This window comes from Vipera ursinii (assembly GCF_947247035.1).
Source record: "Vipera ursinii genome assembly, chromosome: 4".
NCBI classification, from domain to species: Eukaryota; Metazoa; Chordata; class Lepidosauria; order Squamata; family Viperidae; genus Vipera; species Vipera ursinii.
In genome coordinates, this window is record NC_139514.1 from 46,596,577 (window position 1) to 46,614,334 (window position 17,758).

Here is a 17,758-nt window from a genome sequence, read left to right on the forward strand (position 1 = left end):
TCTCACATACATTCTCCTATCATGATCCTCTCCTATCATATTCCTCCCAAAATAGTAGTAAATGTAACTACTGTTATTTAGCAGTAATATTCTGGTATTATTTTTCAAACACCAAATAAGTTGCTACTGCATTCATATTCATTGTTGCATTGGCTGTATGGGTAAAAAATTAAATAGGGTGACAAAATCCAATGTAAAGAAAAGTTGCCAAGAATTTAAAAATGCCAATAAAATGTAAGCAAATGCATAGTGATATATTTGAAGATCACCCAGATTTCACATACACATTAATGGACTACTATAAACAATAATGGCCTAAAAATAATACTGCCAATATAGTAATGTCTTTACAGAAATCTTTATGGTAAGACCTTATCTGGCCTGGTTTTAACCCCTGCTTATCCGGGTGTTGGCTGCTGAGATGTGTTCTGGCCTTTTTTCTTTCTTTCATAGGTTTTTGTCCAGTCTTTTGAACGATGTGCATATATCATTCATTCTTATATTCCTATAGATGGCTGAGTGGCCCAAATGTCAAGCTTCCAGGAATTCTCTAGCAGTTTTGGATTGGATTTGATCTAGGATGCTCACAATTTCCCAGTTGAAATTGTGGTTGAGTGGACAAAACCCAGATAAGCAGTGATTAACATCAGACAAACAGACAAGCAGAAAACAATGCCCCAATCAAGCAACTTCCAAAAGTAAAACCACACCCTTTCCAACATTGGCAGGATATGCTACCATATATAAACAGGGAGTGTTTATATATACTCACTAGCAATGATGATGTGACCCTGACAGTTGAGGAATATGTCCCAAGCAACAAACAAGCTCAGCAAGAAGGGCAATACAAACCTGAATTATTTGAAAGCCATTTTCATGTTTCTCATTGATTGGCTTAAATATCAGCTGCTCTGCATGTAGTCTGAAACAACAACAACAAACCTCTAAATTGATGTAGGCCTCCAAATTCAGCCTGTATAAGACAAAATAAAGGATGATTTCTTCATGTAATGGAAACATTCAAATTATTTTATATATTGATAAAAGAATGCAGGGAACCTACATGCCACATCAGCTCTCACAGTTTGTTTCTTAGAAAATCTCCCCTCAAAAACATTCTAAAGCATACCATGAATGGTAATAACTGAAGCAATGGCTGACTATAAAGCCTTTTCCTTCGTTTCCATTCCTCACCTGAGAGTCAGCACAATTTGGGAAATGTAGCTCTCATATTAGTGAGTAAAAACCACATTTGTTCCTACACAATAGCAAGATTTCAAAATTAATCTGTTACAGCATTCTTGAATAGATAGGTTTGATCAAGCCACCTGGTGGCAGTGTTGATTTAATTTGAGAAGAAAAAATAAATTTCACTCAGAAGTAAGATGAGCTTAGCTCCTCAGAATTAAATTGGTCCCATGGCTGCCTGTGAATCCTGTTGCTGCTCTTTCTTGAGGGATAATGAGCAAGTCTAAGTGAAAAAAAAAGATGCTGAAGGTTACTTTAGAAGTATGCATTTAACATGGAAAACTGACATAGGAAACAAAAGCACAATGTGGCAATTTAAAAATACGAATGCAGTGGAAAAGAATAGCAAATATTGACAGAATCGAGACTTTTTCTAGAACAAAAGAGGCAGCTGAGAAGATAAGATGCCAAAATGTCAGGTCTGGGATTTTTTCTCTCTCTTCATCCTCCAGAGATTAGCACAAAAGATTGAATTACCAAATGAGACCTGAGTTGCTGTTTTAGTACATCTGACAGGTCATACACCCCCAAGGGGAAAACATTCACGTTTGTACTTTGGCTCCATATAATGAACATCAGGAACATTTCCACTATCATGTCCAAGATGCATATCTCCTTAGAAGAAACTATAGGATGCCTCTGAATTTGTTGTAGTCTCCACAAAGAAATTTCAGTTGCAAGGAAGGGGAAAACATAAACATTTACATTTCTAAGTACATATTTTAAAATATAAATACTAGAAACAGCACTGGGGAAAAATGCAAATAATGATGTCTACCTACATGTCAAGGGATATGTATCATTTTCTGCTCATTGAAGATCTCTTTGTAGCGCAAGCAAGATTCAGAGGAAACCATTGTCCTTCTGTATGTATCATCTAGATGGTGGCCTTGTGAAACAAAAGGTAGAATTTGTATAAAACAGTTGTAGTGGAGTTCAGAATCTCCACTTTATCAGTACAGTTTGACTAGGTTGTTTATCCCAAGGGAAAATATTCTTGATGAAGATTTTCAAAAATCAAAATTATCCTAGCATGAATTGTCAAACTACAATATTCTAATAAAATGACAATTCATTTTTCAGCTTCAGAAATTTGTCAACAATGGACAGGTAAATCTATCCAATTGGTTCTGCTTAGTTTCTATTTTCCTCAAATTCATTTTGAGGAGAGATTTCTGAGAGGTTTTGATAAAGTAGCTTTAAAGGTAGAGTTATAAAGGTTGTAGTTCCTGAGGTGTGAGGCATTTTTAAAAGTTGTTTCTCTTTCAGAAAAGCATCACACATGTAAACATTATAAACCTCACAATATCACATAAAAGAAATAAATATCAGATATGACAGAATAGAAGTATCACCCAATATGTCTTCACATTCATGCCTCCTAAATATGTTTTACACTAGTATGGTTTATTCTATTATGTTTCTTTATGTGCATATGAAACTGCAAGAAAATATAAACACAAAGAAATATAGCATATCGATACATAACAAGACATGCTATTAAGTAATATTACATTTCTGCTGATTTAAGAAAGGATGTATGGATTCATGTAGTAGATGTGAAATAAGAGCTCATTTTGACTCTTGGGTGTTCCAACCTGAATAGGAAGAAAAGGCTATACTTTGAAGTACCATTTAAAGGGAACGGCTCATGATTAAAGACAGGTTTGTTCAAAGATGATTCTAGGTTTAATGTTTAGCATCTTGAAGTAAACTTAGAGAAAACTCTTGCCTCAGAATTTGGATAATTGTTACAAGCATTCACAATAGAATGCTGAACTAGATGCCCTATTAAATTGACATGATAGAATGGAAATCACCTCAAGGCAATATGTGAGTTCTATATTAAATTATATCAATGCATAGAATGTGAATGAAGAAATAGACAAATAATTAAATAACTGCCAATAAATTCAGTGAGTTTAGAATTTCTATTTGGCTAACTAAAGATAGGTAATGGTAAAGGTTCCCCCGCACATGCGTGCTAGTCGTTTCCGACTCTAGGGGCCGGTGCTCATCTCCGTTTCAAAGCCGAAGAGCCAGCGCTTGTCCGAGGACGTCTCCGTGGTCATGTGGCCGGCATGACTAGACGCCAAAGGCGCACGGAACGCTGTTACCTTCCCACCGTAGTGGTCCCTATTTTTCTACTTGCATTTTTACGTGCTTTAGAACTGCTAGGTTGGCAGAAGCTGGGACGAGTAACAGGCGCTCACTCTGTTATGCGGCACTCGGGATTCGACCCACCAAACTGCCGACCTTCTGATCGACAAGCTCAGCGTCCTAACCCACTGAGCCACCGCGTCCCTTAACTAAAGATACAGGAAACTAAATTGGGAAACATGAACATGCATGAAATATCCATGTCTGATTGAAGTTCACATTGTGGGAAGTCAGCCCCCCAGAGAAGGAAATATTAAAAGGGCAGAAAAATATATTTCCTCAAAGGATCTTAAAGAGGCAGAACAACTAAAACTTTATATCACCATGGATTTCTTTTTTTGCACTGAAAGATTACTTATTACACTATAAGTCAGTTCCAAATGAAAATGGGGATCTAAAACTGATACCTTAGTATTTGACTGGCATACTGTCCTTAACCTTGAATCCAAACCTGTTCCCAGTTTGTAGACACAGAAAGCTCTCTTTTATTTCTAAATCAGCAAGACTTGACCTTTGTTTTACCTTTCTCTGTTTTTTTTACTGACAGGTTTGACAGTAAGCGGCTTTGCATAGCCTGCTCTTTTTTATTTTGCATGCTACAGAATGACATAACAGCCAGCAGGTTTGGAAATCTTAAATTTTTTCTGTCTTACTTTAGCAGAGTTAAAATTATGCTAAAAGTCTTTTTGGCAATATAATTGCTGCAGATCTCTATGAATCCAGGTTACATTGCTAGTTTTATAGTTGCTTAAGCAGCTTGCAAACGCTAGTAAAAATTCTTTTTATTGAAATGGGCACTTTATTACAAAGATAATTTCTTTTTCCCAAAATAAAATGTATACATTTAAGGCCCAGGCTCAATGCACACTGAAGATCTCTTGCAAGACACTCCTGAGATTTTCAATTCTCAATTATGGCAGAGGGCATAGAAGACATTCAGTGTACTGGGAGATCAAGGCCTTTGTTGCTCCCTAAATGCTTCCATTAGGCTTGTGAGACATAAACTGCACAAAATTGCTGCCTAGTCCTAGTGCTGTAAAATTGCTGTGGTACAGCTAGAGAAATTCCAGAAAAGAACACAGTGACCTGTTCAAAATATAGAGCTCTTCTCTTCTCTTCTCTTCTCTTCTCTTCTCTTCTCTTCTCTTCTCTTCTCTTCTCTTCTCTTCTCTTCTCTTCTCTTCTCTTCTCTTCTCTTCTCTTCTCTTCTCTTCCCCTATCCCTTCCCCTCCCCCTCCCCCTCCCCCAAGCATTTATGAACTACTTTTCTAAGATTTCAGTTATGCATAACTTAACAGTTTTTCTACCTTACCCTTTTAAAACTTTTTTTCCCTTCTAAATGCTATCAAAATATTTTTGAAAAAAAATATATATTTATTCCTTTTCCAAGCTGGTACACTTTTTTTAAGCTCAACCCAGTACACATGAGTTTTATTTCTATATTACCACTCAAAAGCCCTCCTTTCTTCATTTTGTGATTCACACAACTACTGTTATGTTTCATCTGGAAAGGTGGCTAACAGGAAACTGGAGCTGAAATAGGAAACATCTCTACTAAAACCGTTGAATCCTTTGCATCAGCTGGAAGGTCACTTTTCTGTGAGCTACATTCTTGCAGAACTCATTCTTCTCTTCATATAAAGCAGAAGAAAGGCCATAGAAGCTTGATCTGTTAACTCTTGCAGTATGTTGGTCTCATGTCCTAGTGCTTTCGGACAGCATGGGGGAAAAATAATTAGAAATTTATCCAGTCAGAATATGTTTATTTCCAATTCCCTGAATATACAAGAGAGTCTTAAATGAATGGTAATACAAATATATTGCATTACTAAACAATGTAAATGTGCAAAGACAGGAAAAGAATGCTGTTAAGAACTTTCATATTTAAAATATAAGTAAAAGGCTGTAGATCATAGAAGGATGCATGCAAAATTCATATATACATACCAGTATTTACATGCACATTTACATATGCATATGTATGTATATATGTATAAATATACAGTATAATATAGAGAGATTGCTTGAAAATGCACCCACTAAGAAAATGAATAGCAAGGTGCATATAAAGGGAATCTGGCTCATAAAAGCAAAAATATTTAAGCAGATTTCCCCCCTCCCCCCCACTAAAGGCATTATCTAATTAGGTGATAAAGCCAAACAGAAGTTGAGTTTAGTATAATGACTGTAAAAAGAAAAATGCAAAACTCCCTAAGGTTTATTGCTATATTTTGAAAAATTCCTTGTCATTATAGTTTCTTTCTATGCTGTGCATTTTGTGAAATGTTGTAAGCAACTTTGAGATTATTCTGTGGATGGATGGGTTTTTTTCCATTTATTATTTTATTGCTTATAAAATGACATAGAAACATGAAATACACCCACAAGGATGAAAATACATGCCCTTGGAGAAAAAAAAGACTGTTTTTAAAAAGTGAAAAAATACCATAACAAAAAAGATATACCGTAATGTATCATTTTAGCTGTAAATAGTTGCAATTATGTACACATAGTACACTGTAACTATTATTCAAGTACGTATGCATTTCTAATATATTTATATAACCATTGTATATTTAACTTACATTTTGTACAAACGAGTTCCATATTTAAATATATTTGCCCAAACAAAATATTTGTCTATAGGCAATCTCTCATAGGTGACAAGTGCAACCAGATCTTCAATCCTTTGGGTGAAGGGGGCCATACGTTTATCTTTCAAATGCAGCAATATATGCTGCAATATAAAAAAATTCTGGCCACAATAAAAGCAAGCAGAATCCATTCATATTATCTGGTTGTCAACTTCCTAGTACTGTGTATGTAGTTCAAAGGGATATTATCTTCTGAAAAGTTTAGCTTTTGTTGCCCAACTATATTTATATAATCCAATATTTTCTCCAAAATTTGTTAAGTGTAAGACAATGTAAAAACACAAGTAGGTGTTCAGGTGCTGGGGACTGGGAGTTCTAGTTCTGCCTTAGGCAGGACTAAATTCAAGGTTGACTCAGCCTTCCACCCTTCCGAGGTAGGTAAAATGAGGACCCAGATTGTTGGGGGCAATTAAGCTGACTTTGTAATAATGCCGCTTGGTGTGTGTGTGAAAGCCCTAACAAGCAGGCAGATACATAGAATGAAGGCTACTGCTAAGCTTGTAAGCCGCCCTGAGTCTTCGGAGAAGGGCGGGATATAAATGTAATATAAATAAATAAATAAATACACTTTGAAGTGAATACCTTTCTAACATTTCAAGAAGTCAGTATATATTTATTAATACATTTACATTTATCGATTCATATATTTGATACCATGAAACTCAAGAGACATTATTCTTGCCTATACTTCTATGGAATCTTTCATTAAACTTTCTGTTTATTCTTTCATAGGTTTTATTTTAATCATATACCATTTTAATTGGATTCAGCAATCAACCTTCAATTTGTAATCACACAAAATATTATGTATTTCAATCATCTGTTTACTGTTTTCTAAATCTTGTTTTCTCTAAATCAATAAACATACAATAAACCCTCCTTCAATTCAGATATTTGTCAATGAGAAGCAAAAATGTACCTGGAATAAAGTAATAGCTTTCCAGATATTGTACAATGTTGCCTCTTGAACTCTTTCAATTCAACTTATGCAAAATAACTTCCCTGATTTACTTAACAAATTAAGTTTCCTGTAACCTTTGTTTTAAAAAAAATCAGAATGTTGTTATAAACATCAGGCATGATTCAATCTTCACAGACATGTAAAGTCACATAAGTCACAATGTTCTATAAAGTCACAAAGTTCCATAAACAAATGTATGCATACATTAATATATCTCAAGTTACATAACTTATACTTGCAATCTTACTGTTTTTCAAGAATCTCACAGTATGTATTGCTTTCTTTTTATTCTGTTTTTATTTATGTTTTATCAGACACTAACTTTTATATTATCTAATATAATTCTTTATTTTTCTCTAGTATTCTGTAATGATTTTCCTTTTATTCTATTCCAAGCAGATTATCGTTAATTATGTCTGCTTCCCATTTATTCAGTACTCTTTTCTAATACTTTTTCATGTAGGTTTCATATTTTCTCTTCCTTCAGTTATTCTAAAGTCACTTTAGTTTCTTTCACTTCTTAAAGCAGCGTTTTCCCCAAATAATCACCCTTGATACTATGCCTGTCTCATATTCCCCACCACTTATCACTCTCGTATCTTTTGTTAATTTTCTGAATACTTCATGATAAACAATCAAGTTGATCATAATATGTTATTCATTCTTTTTCCATTTGCAACTCAACATATGGTGGCTTTAAACAATGTAGAGCCGGGGTGGCGAACCTATAGTAGGCATGCCACAGGTGGCATGCAGAGCCCTCTCTGGTCACGTGGGCTGTCACCCCAGTCCTAGGCCTTTAGCTGGGTTTTATAAAACCTTTTCTCTTTAGGTCTCCACTGCCTTGTGCAAAAAAAAAAAAAGGTTCAATCAATCAATTTCAACTTCTCGCAGGAAAAAAAAAAGATCTCACAAAGTTGGAATTGATTGAACTTTTTAATCCGACCCAGTCTGCAGTTACCACTTTAGCCATGCCCACCCAATGGGCCATGCCCACCCGGCACCCTATGATATATAAGTGGGTTTTGGGTTGCAGCTTGGGCACTCGGACTCTAAAAGGTTCGACATCACTAATGTAGGGAATGCTTCTTGTTCTCGTCTTCCATCTAGGGAGTTTTCTTAGGCATGTGGATTATGCAGAGAGCTGTGCGCAATTTCAAGCAATGCTGGTACCATTTAAAATCTCCATCTGAATATATGGACAATATGGAGTAGAGGGAGCAATCTACTTCTCAATTTTTTTTCAGTTTGAAGGGCCCCATTCATTCTAGCAACTGTTTGGTTATGGTCCATGTTCAAATTCTTCCACCGCATTTATTTATTTATCAAATTTATTGGGCCACTCATTTTACAAAAAAGTGAACCTGGGAAGCATACAAAAATATATCAAAGTAATAAACATATCAAAAGCAGTCTTTTAAAAAATAATAATAATAAAATAAAAAGGCATACAGGAGATAACATGTTAAAGCAATAATAGAGCAATCTCGAGACCTCACCAGTCCCCTGGAAACCCTGATGACATAGTCAGATCTTGAGGGATTTCAGAGAAAATGGAGCTAACCTCATTTTGGAGGTGGAAGGAGGCGGGGAATGTTTCATAAGGCCGGGTGCCACAGCAAAGAAGTCTTGCCTCTTGAGATCTGCCAAATGTAGTTCCATTAATGTTCATTCATAAATAAACATCACACTTACCAGGCGAGTACATTTGTTCTCTTGAGGATGTTTCCAAACTTTTAAAAAAGAGGAGGACTTACATTGCAATTACATGCTTACTAGTTATATTTGCTTCTACATTTCAATGTCAAACAAAGTAAGAATGCATCAGAACATTTTCACCATGCTAATGTTTACAATACCCTTGGTAGATTAAAAGCATACAGAAATAAAATAATGATGAACATATATGAAATGATTTTTGTCTGGCCTCAGACTTGAGTATATTTTAGTTGTCTTGTTGAACTCAGTCAGAGAGAAGCAGCATATAATCTCTCTTAGGTCCACCAGATGATTCTCTGTCAGTTTGAAGACAGTTCTGTTTCTCTTTGATCTCACAGCAGCAGGGTGGAGAGATAAGTGATCTATTTTTTATATGACAGCCGCGGATAGGAAAGTATTACAGAGGGTAGTGAGCACAGCAGAAGACATTGTGGGCTGTTCCCTGACACCACTGGATGACATCGCCAGGGCTCGTTGCCTTGGAAGAGTGAGGAAGATTCTCAGGGATGACTCACACCCTGGACGGTATCTCTTTACTCTCCTACCATCCGGTAGGAGATATAGGAATATAGCCAGCCGTACCAACAGGCTGAAAAATAGCTTTTATCCGTGGGCTGTTAGGCTTTTAAATGGGACATAATCTTATGCAGAATTGACTTGGGAGGCCGGTGTGTGGTGTAGTTGGTTCACATAGTGTGGTGGGATGGAGGGTTTGTTGTCACTGTGTGTTGGGGGGAGAGAGCACAGGGGGAGGCTCAGCTAATCTCAATGTACACATGTTGTACTTTGACAATAAAGGTTTATTATTATTATTATTATTATTATTATTATTATTATTATTATTATTATTATTATTATTATTTCTTATCTGAAGTATATCTGAAACTGTGCAGTGAAACTGTTTATCCCCCCCCTGTAAATTACCTTAGCTGCAGAAATTATGACAGAACCACTTCTACATTGGGTGGGCAACAGATGGCAACTCCCAAGAATCTTTGGCCAGCCTAGAAATCCCATCACAAGGGATGGTGGCTTTGGCAGGTTTATAGCATAAATCAGACATGTCAAACACAAGGCCCGGGGGCCAGATCCGGCCCGCGAAGTGGTTTCATGTGGCCCGCGAAGCCATCCTGGAAACAGTGAGGGAACGGCCCCCACTGCCTTGGCCCTCACCCAGAGACCCTCCTTCTGCCAGAGACCCTCAGATCTGTCCCACTCCTGCCCAGGCCCCCATAGGCACCCTTCATGCGAACGATGTAGAGCTGGCCACACCCACCCAGTAGGCCATATGCACTCTAGCCACGCCCACCCAGTAGGCCACGCCCACCCTGGCCATATCCACCCGGCCCCCTGAGGGCAACCGCAATGCTGATGCGGCCCTCAATGAAATTGAGTTTGACACCCCTGGCATAAATGCTATGATTTCTTAGACAAAATAAACATATAATGTGTAAGGAAGGATGGAGATGAGGACATGTTACCAGTTTATTTTCTCTTCTGTGGATTTAGGGATGAAAATGGGCTGCGCCTGTTTGACATTTTTTGCTCCTTGTTATCAACTAGGTTCTCAAGGTCTGTGAAGGTGAAGATGGGTGCTGGCAGCTTAAATCTACTTCTGAGGGTTTGGACAGTGGAATCAGGACTGGTATTTAAGATTCCTTCTTAAAAAGTAATTACCTCTGCAATTATTTTGATTTACAGCAACAAATTTTTATCTTGCTTTTTATTATTTCTTTCAGAAGCTTGAAACATTATATGAATGCAATGAGATTTGTACTTCATCATGTTTAAGCAAGAGTATTAAAGGTAAAGGTAAAGGTTCCCCCGCACATGCGTGCTAGTCATTTCTAACTCTAGGGGCTGGTGCTCATCTCCGTTTCAAAGCCGAAGAGCCAACGCTTGGCCGAGGACGTCTCCATGGTCATGTGGCCGGCATGACTAGACGCCAAAGGCACACAGAACGCTGTTACCTTCCCACCGTAGTGGTCCCTATTTTCTACTTGCATTTTTACGTGCTTTTGAACTGCTAGGTTGGCAGAAGCTGGGACAAGTAACAGGCGCTCACTCTGTTATGCGGCACTCGGGATTCGACCCGCCAAACTGCCAACCTTCTGATTGGCAAGCTCAGCGTCCTAACCCACTGAGCCACCGCGTCCCTAGCAAGAGTATTAGAACAAGGTAAATTTAATCAACTTACATGTATCTGGAAATAACTATTTTCACAACAAGGAGTGTGTCTGTTATTAATATTTAAATACAATAAAATGTTATTGGGAGGTTACAATCTTCCTTCAAAGTTTCATTAATATATATTACATTGATCTAGTTAGCTCAGCATTGTCTATGATGATTGGACAGGGATATTACAAGACCAATTTGAAATATTAGAAATGAAAACTTGGACCTCTTGAATGCATTACAAAGTAACCTATTATAGCAGAAGTCCCCAACCTTTTGGGCACCAGGGACTGGTTCCATAGAGACAGATTTTTCCATGGACCTGAGGGCGCATGGTTTTGTGTGCTGCCTGCATCCCGCAGATGGGGTTTTGCTTGTTTGTGCAGACTGATTGCTGGCATACCATGACCTGATACTGGTCCATGGACTGGGGGTTGGGGACCCCTGTGTTATGATATTAAAAGGCAGTTGTTCTGACAACAGATCTGATGCTTTTCTATACAGCTTATTTTGCATGGTTTAATCAACTATTCTCTGCAACCTGTATGGAAAATACATTCCCACCCACAAGTGATCCAAAATAGCATTAACCATAATGTTATAAAGATCTTCATAAGAATGAATCTGCTACAGTTATTTTTTGCTATTGGAGCTTGCAGCAATTAATGGGAATGGTGGAGGATCTAAGAAAGTAAAAATAAAAAGAAAGAAAAGAAAAAGAAATACTATTTTTCAGTACAACAACTGAGGCTAACTCACCTAAAATCCCTGTTAAGAATTTATCTTAGTAAAATTTATTGAAAAGTATTATCATTTTCTCAGGGGTCCTCTGAAAATGCATGCGGAGCAATCTTTTTCTCCTGCAGACAAACAGCTGATTTTGCCAGGATGCGCAACTGGTCCAGAATGCAGTGATGAGCATGCCTCAGTAAGCCCTTGCAACACCTATGTTTTGCCAGCTCACTTGCTTCTAAGTGTAATTCAAGATGTTGGTCATTACCTATTGATCCTTGGTTAATTAAGGGATCACCTGTGACCTATAGCTTCTGCCTGGCCAATTTGACTTTGCATGATTGGTGCACTGCAGATTCCTTCAAGTAAACAATGACATCTATGAAGACTCTGAAAGCTGCGCTGCCCCACTCCCCCCACTACATGTATGGCAAGAGTTCTACAGGTGTTTATTCAAACCTCCCCCCCAAAAAAAACAGGTCCTCAGAAAGCACCCCTGTTATGCAGGTCCAGATTCCAACCTCAGTAAAGCAAGAGTCACTGGTAACCAAGTCCAATGGCACACACAAAGTCCAGGAAAGCAGTCTAGGAGTCAAACAGGATGCACAGCACAAGCACAAGCACACAAAGCACAGAACTGGCTCCAGCAGCACTCAAGTCCTCAGGGCAAGGTTAAGTAGACAATACTGGTACAGATCGTCATGACAGGCAAGGTTGCCTCCTCATGAGTAGTCCAGCTGACCATCATTTTGCCTATCTCCTCTCTGCTCTATGTGTCCTGGGATCAGAAGAAGGACTCCGACTCCTCCTCATTGCTAATGGGTGGCAGCTGCTCCCAATCCCCACCTGGAGTCTTCTGGCCAACTTGCTGCAGTTGTGGCTCACCTCCCTTAGCCTCAGCCTGTCACTGAGGCTGCTCCATCAGGCTAGCACTCTCTGGGCCCTGATCTTGACCAATACTTGGCTCCATGGTTTCTTCTGCAGACTCAAACTCATCTTCCTCCTCTGAACTCACATGTGGAGGGTGGATCCCTGACAGAAGCACACCTTCTCTGTAGTAACGCTTGCCTTCTCCTGAGATCCAGATGGCTGAAGATCAAGAAAAGGGGGAGGTGAGGACATGCAGACTTTCAAGATTCTGTTACTGTAGCTACTGCACCTATTGTGTGCTACCTTGTAGGGCTGACAAATATATTCATGTTCACCATGGAGGAAATTTAATTTTCCAAAGAAAGATTCAGATTGATCTATGAATACTGTAGATAATCTGATCATAGTCTTCTAGACAATTGAGTTCTGGGTTCATGTAAACTGTGATTTAGATATATCTGTGTCTGTTGCTTCTTGTTTACAGAAATGGTTTAGCTAGTGGAGAAGAGAAGCCTGATTATATCAGACTGCTAATCATTATAAGAGTTGTGGTGGTGCAGTGGTTAGAATGCAGCATTGCAGGCTAATTCTGTTGGCTGTTGTTTTGCAGTTCAGCAGTTTGATTCTGACCGGCTCAGGGTTGACTGAGACTTCCATCCTTCCGAGCTCAGTAAAATGAGGACCCGGATTGTTAGGGGCAATATGCTGACTCTGTAAACCACTTAGAGAGGGCTGTAAAGCACTGTAAAGCGGTATCTAAGTCTAAATGCCATTGCTATTATTCATTTTTGCCCTATAAAGATCCTTCATGGACAGTTTTTATATTTGTTATGGACATTTTAATGAACTTAGTGAGATGACTTGGCAAATTACAACTGAGAAAATAAGAAATGAATGGAGGTATTGGTTATCTTATTTCATAAAAGCAATACATATATTTTTAGGAAGGATTAATGTTCCTTTTTTTATTTCAGGGAAAAAAATCCACAATGTTTATACTGAACAAGATGTCCATCCATTTAACATATTACCTTTGACAACAAAAGAGGAACATTCTGGAAACATAATTATAACCATGTAAACATAGCACACCATTAGGCTGTCACAACTTCCTAAATGGATATATACAAGATGAGAAATGGTTTATTATGACTATCATCCCTAATCAATGCTAATATACAAATTAAAAGTTCAAAAATCATGTTGCATATTATCACTTTTTCTAGGCATTCATATATTGCATTTTTTACTTTATTTTAAAAAAGAGATTTGTCATAACAAATTAGATTCACAAGTAGAAAAGTTAGACTCTTAATGACTCATTATACAATCACCATTTTAAGGTAGAAGCAAAAGATAGCTTAGCAGTTGTAACTGCCAGTATTTCTTGCCAAAGTCGAACTGATTGCCAGAGATCAAATTAACATTTTTCTGTAACTTTTCTTTGCAAAGCACAACAGTAACACTAATGGGCCAGTTTGATTTGCCAGTGGCTAAAATTCTAATGGAATTTCATTTTACAAATTGGCAGTAATTCTTAGAGATAAAAAAGCAAGGCAAAACAAGAAAGAGTCACCATCAGACATAGGCACATGTGCTATATGTAGTGTAGTGCACAGACCTTTGGTGGTATTAATTAGATCCTCCATACAAGCAGGCATCATGTGCCACACCATTATCATTTTCCTATCAAGTCCTTTCGTATCAGCTCAAGATTTTCAAGTAGAGCTGCTGTGATTTATTTCATTGGTTGAAACCTTAGCTATGGGCAGGCTCTGCCTATAAACATCAGAAATTGTAGCCACAAATGGATCAAGAATATTTTTTCTGGGTGGTATATCACAAAACAGTTTATACTGTGGTAGCCGTGGAAACAAAGTGTACCGTATCAGTTGTCAAAGTCAAAGCCATAAAATATTTCCTGATTACTTCTTTAAAAAGAACAGAATAGGCACTAAGACTTTTGTGGTTTATGTTATTCCAGGGGACAAGCTGAAAATATATTTTTTGCTTTCTTCTCAAACATTGTAATGCAACAACTTTCTCTCTATAATAATTATACAAGAAGCAGTATCTTGTTCTCAAAAGTAGCCTGCATGTGCCTGGCACATGTTTCTGTAGATTAGACTTTTTTTTTTTAAAAAAAAAGTGTCATTATTAGGCCTATATGAATTATGTTTAATCTGGTCCATTTTAAATTATCAGTTTGATACAGGGCATCAGATTGATCTGATTTGACTTGGAAAAACAATTCCATCTATTCTGACAGCAAAACTAAATTATCAATATCATACTGATTTGGTTATATTCAAAGCAATTTGGAAACTAGAAGTAAAAGTATATAGTCTGAACAAAGGCGTCTGAATCAAGTGAAATTATTTGGGACGGCCAGAGTTAATGTTCTGATTCAAACTGAATTCTCATTTTGACTGAGAAATCAAAGGAGATATAAATGTTACTGTCCAAGAATCAGATTGCTTTCATATTAAATGTCTAAATGAAAAATTCTATAAAGTTCTAGTTGCTAATAGACAAACCTTTAGCCACTGAGTTAGAGTTTCAGAGATATTTCCTTACCAGATTCCTCAATGCCTTCAACAATGGCAGAATTTCTAATGCACAGTTAGTCCTCGATTTACAACAGTTCATTTAGTGACTATTCAAAATTATAATGGCATGGAAAAAGTGACTTGTGACCATTTTTCACACTTAATATCATTCCATCCTCATGGTCATGTGATCAAAATTCTTGACAACTGACACATGTTTATGACATTTGTAGGGTCCTGGGGTCATGTGATCACCATTTCTGACCTTTTGACAAGCAAAGTCAATAGGGAAGCCAGATTTACTTAACAACCATATTAGCAATTGCAATGATTCATTTAACAACTGTGGCAAGAAAGGTTGTAAAATGGGGCAAAATTCACTTAACAACTCAACAGAAAATTTGGCTCAATTGCAGTCATTAGTCAAGGACCACCTGAGCTACCTTCAGTGGAAGAGTTCTTAAAACTTCAGGGAGTTATTCAGACAGAGATCTGCCTTGAAAAAATACCCTTTATTGGGCTGAATAGAACAGTTAAGCATCAGAAGTTGACCACAGGAAATGTTTTATAACAGTTTTTATTATGTCATAAAATGCTTTATGATAATTTTAAGATAAAATATTTTATGATAATTTTAAACTACAATAGCCAATCAGAGCTGGAGCTGCTTTAGAGAGACCATAATTGGAAAACAGCAAGTTTGAACTGAAGTTGAAAAGCATAATCCCATTGGGAAGAGGGAGGAGATTATGCTATTTGTTGTTGCAGTCAGGAAATGGTGAATGGCACATATGGCTATTGGCCAAGGGTTAGTAAGGAGCTGCCCACAGTTAATTTACCAATTTATTCCATTAAGAAAGTACATATTTCTCTGTTAGGCTAGTGTATCAGATTTGCAACTTCTGTAAAGTCAATAGTGTTTTGCCTCCAGTAATGCTATAGGCTAATTTCTATCTTTGTTTGAATTTTTAAACTTCACAATCTATATGGCCAATTGGATGGACACCCACACCCACACTCACTCACACACACAAACACACACACAAATGCATGATGATCCTCTCTACGTTTGCCTAATTTTGCAAAATAAAGTACATTGTAATTTTTTTCTCCAATTTATTATCTCCTGAAGGTATATACTGTATGCACAGAATCAGTTTCTCATTTAGAATATGCTGCTTGTGTGTTCTGGCTTAGAATCTTCCAGTGAATAATACAATGATGAATTAAACAATTGCATGTGAATCTCTTTTGATAAAGCCTTATCCAACTCAGTCAGTAAGATTGCCAGTTAAATTGGAGTTTGAAATCCATTATATTATGCTTATCTTATTCTCCCAGTAACTGAGAAATAAAGGCTTGCTACAGTAACTGGCTAAAGTTTTATAAAAAATGATACATTTTTGTTGGTTTTTCATGTGTTTCTGAAAGGAAAATATAATGTCAATAATATTTTTTTTCAATCATGTTAACCAAAGATTTGCCTAATCTTTTAAAGGCTAGTGACAATCTATTACATCAAGACACATTAAGAAATTATATCAAAATGACTATCTCTTCTAAATCTACACCAATTGCTAGTATAAAGTGTCCAAATTCTGAGGCCACTTTATCATTAATTCTGAGGCCACTTTATCATTAGAGATTACATCTACCAAGTTTTTACTCTTTTTCCACATATTTCTTCTTTACATTTCTCTCTTATTTCCTTAAAAGAATTGACATAAATTGACACATTGTCTTCCCCTATGATTTATGTACTCAGAGGCACACTCTATGGATACTGAGAACTTTCATTTGACAGTAAATGAGAGAACCAACTGGATTCAGGCTGTAAGATGGATTTAACTTCTTAAAATTATTCTTACATTCAGAAAGTATACAAATATGAACCTTCTCCATCTTGTTTTCCATAGTTAAGCTGTTCTTGGACAAGCTATTATAAATGCTTAGCACCCACACACTAAAACTTCCATTGCCAATAACAGTATGGATGGCATATAAAGGCATCAGATTGGGGAAGACCAATATAGAGAAAAAATGTAAGAAATATTTCATTATCCTTCTTTTATTCTTATATTGATAGTTAGGCTGAAATGCATAACAACTTTTTTATTTAGTGAAGCAATTGTAGCTTGCCACTAGGTTTGGCTTCCCTTTGTATGTGACCCCTGTAAAAATATACACATCAATGACTGATTATTAATTTTACATACAATAACAGCATGGGTCAAAATCAGTTGTGGTCATGCGGGGAGTAGATCAAAGCAATTATGTCAAAATTCAAGATAAGAAATGAATATATTCACTGGAATATTTCTTATTGTCTAGGGAAAAAAGGACATAGTAAATGCACTAGTCTTCTAAGGGTGATTTATGAATGTGAGAGCTATCTGTAAGGTAGCACGATCCTTGGAAAAATCACATCTGACTGAAGACCAGACCTGGTAAGACATTATTCAAAGTATAATTTGGGAACCAGATTGTTGTTTTATCAACAATCAAACTTGAATGGTATTCTGTTTTTATACATTTGAGCAAAATTTAGTGTCTTTAATTAAGCCCTCTTTGAATTTCTTCTTCATTGCTGGATTCTTAGCCACTATAGAATATTATTTAGAATATGCATAGATTTTGTTCATTTATCATTGATATCCCCAGTATGCTGATTTTTTTCATTCAGTCAA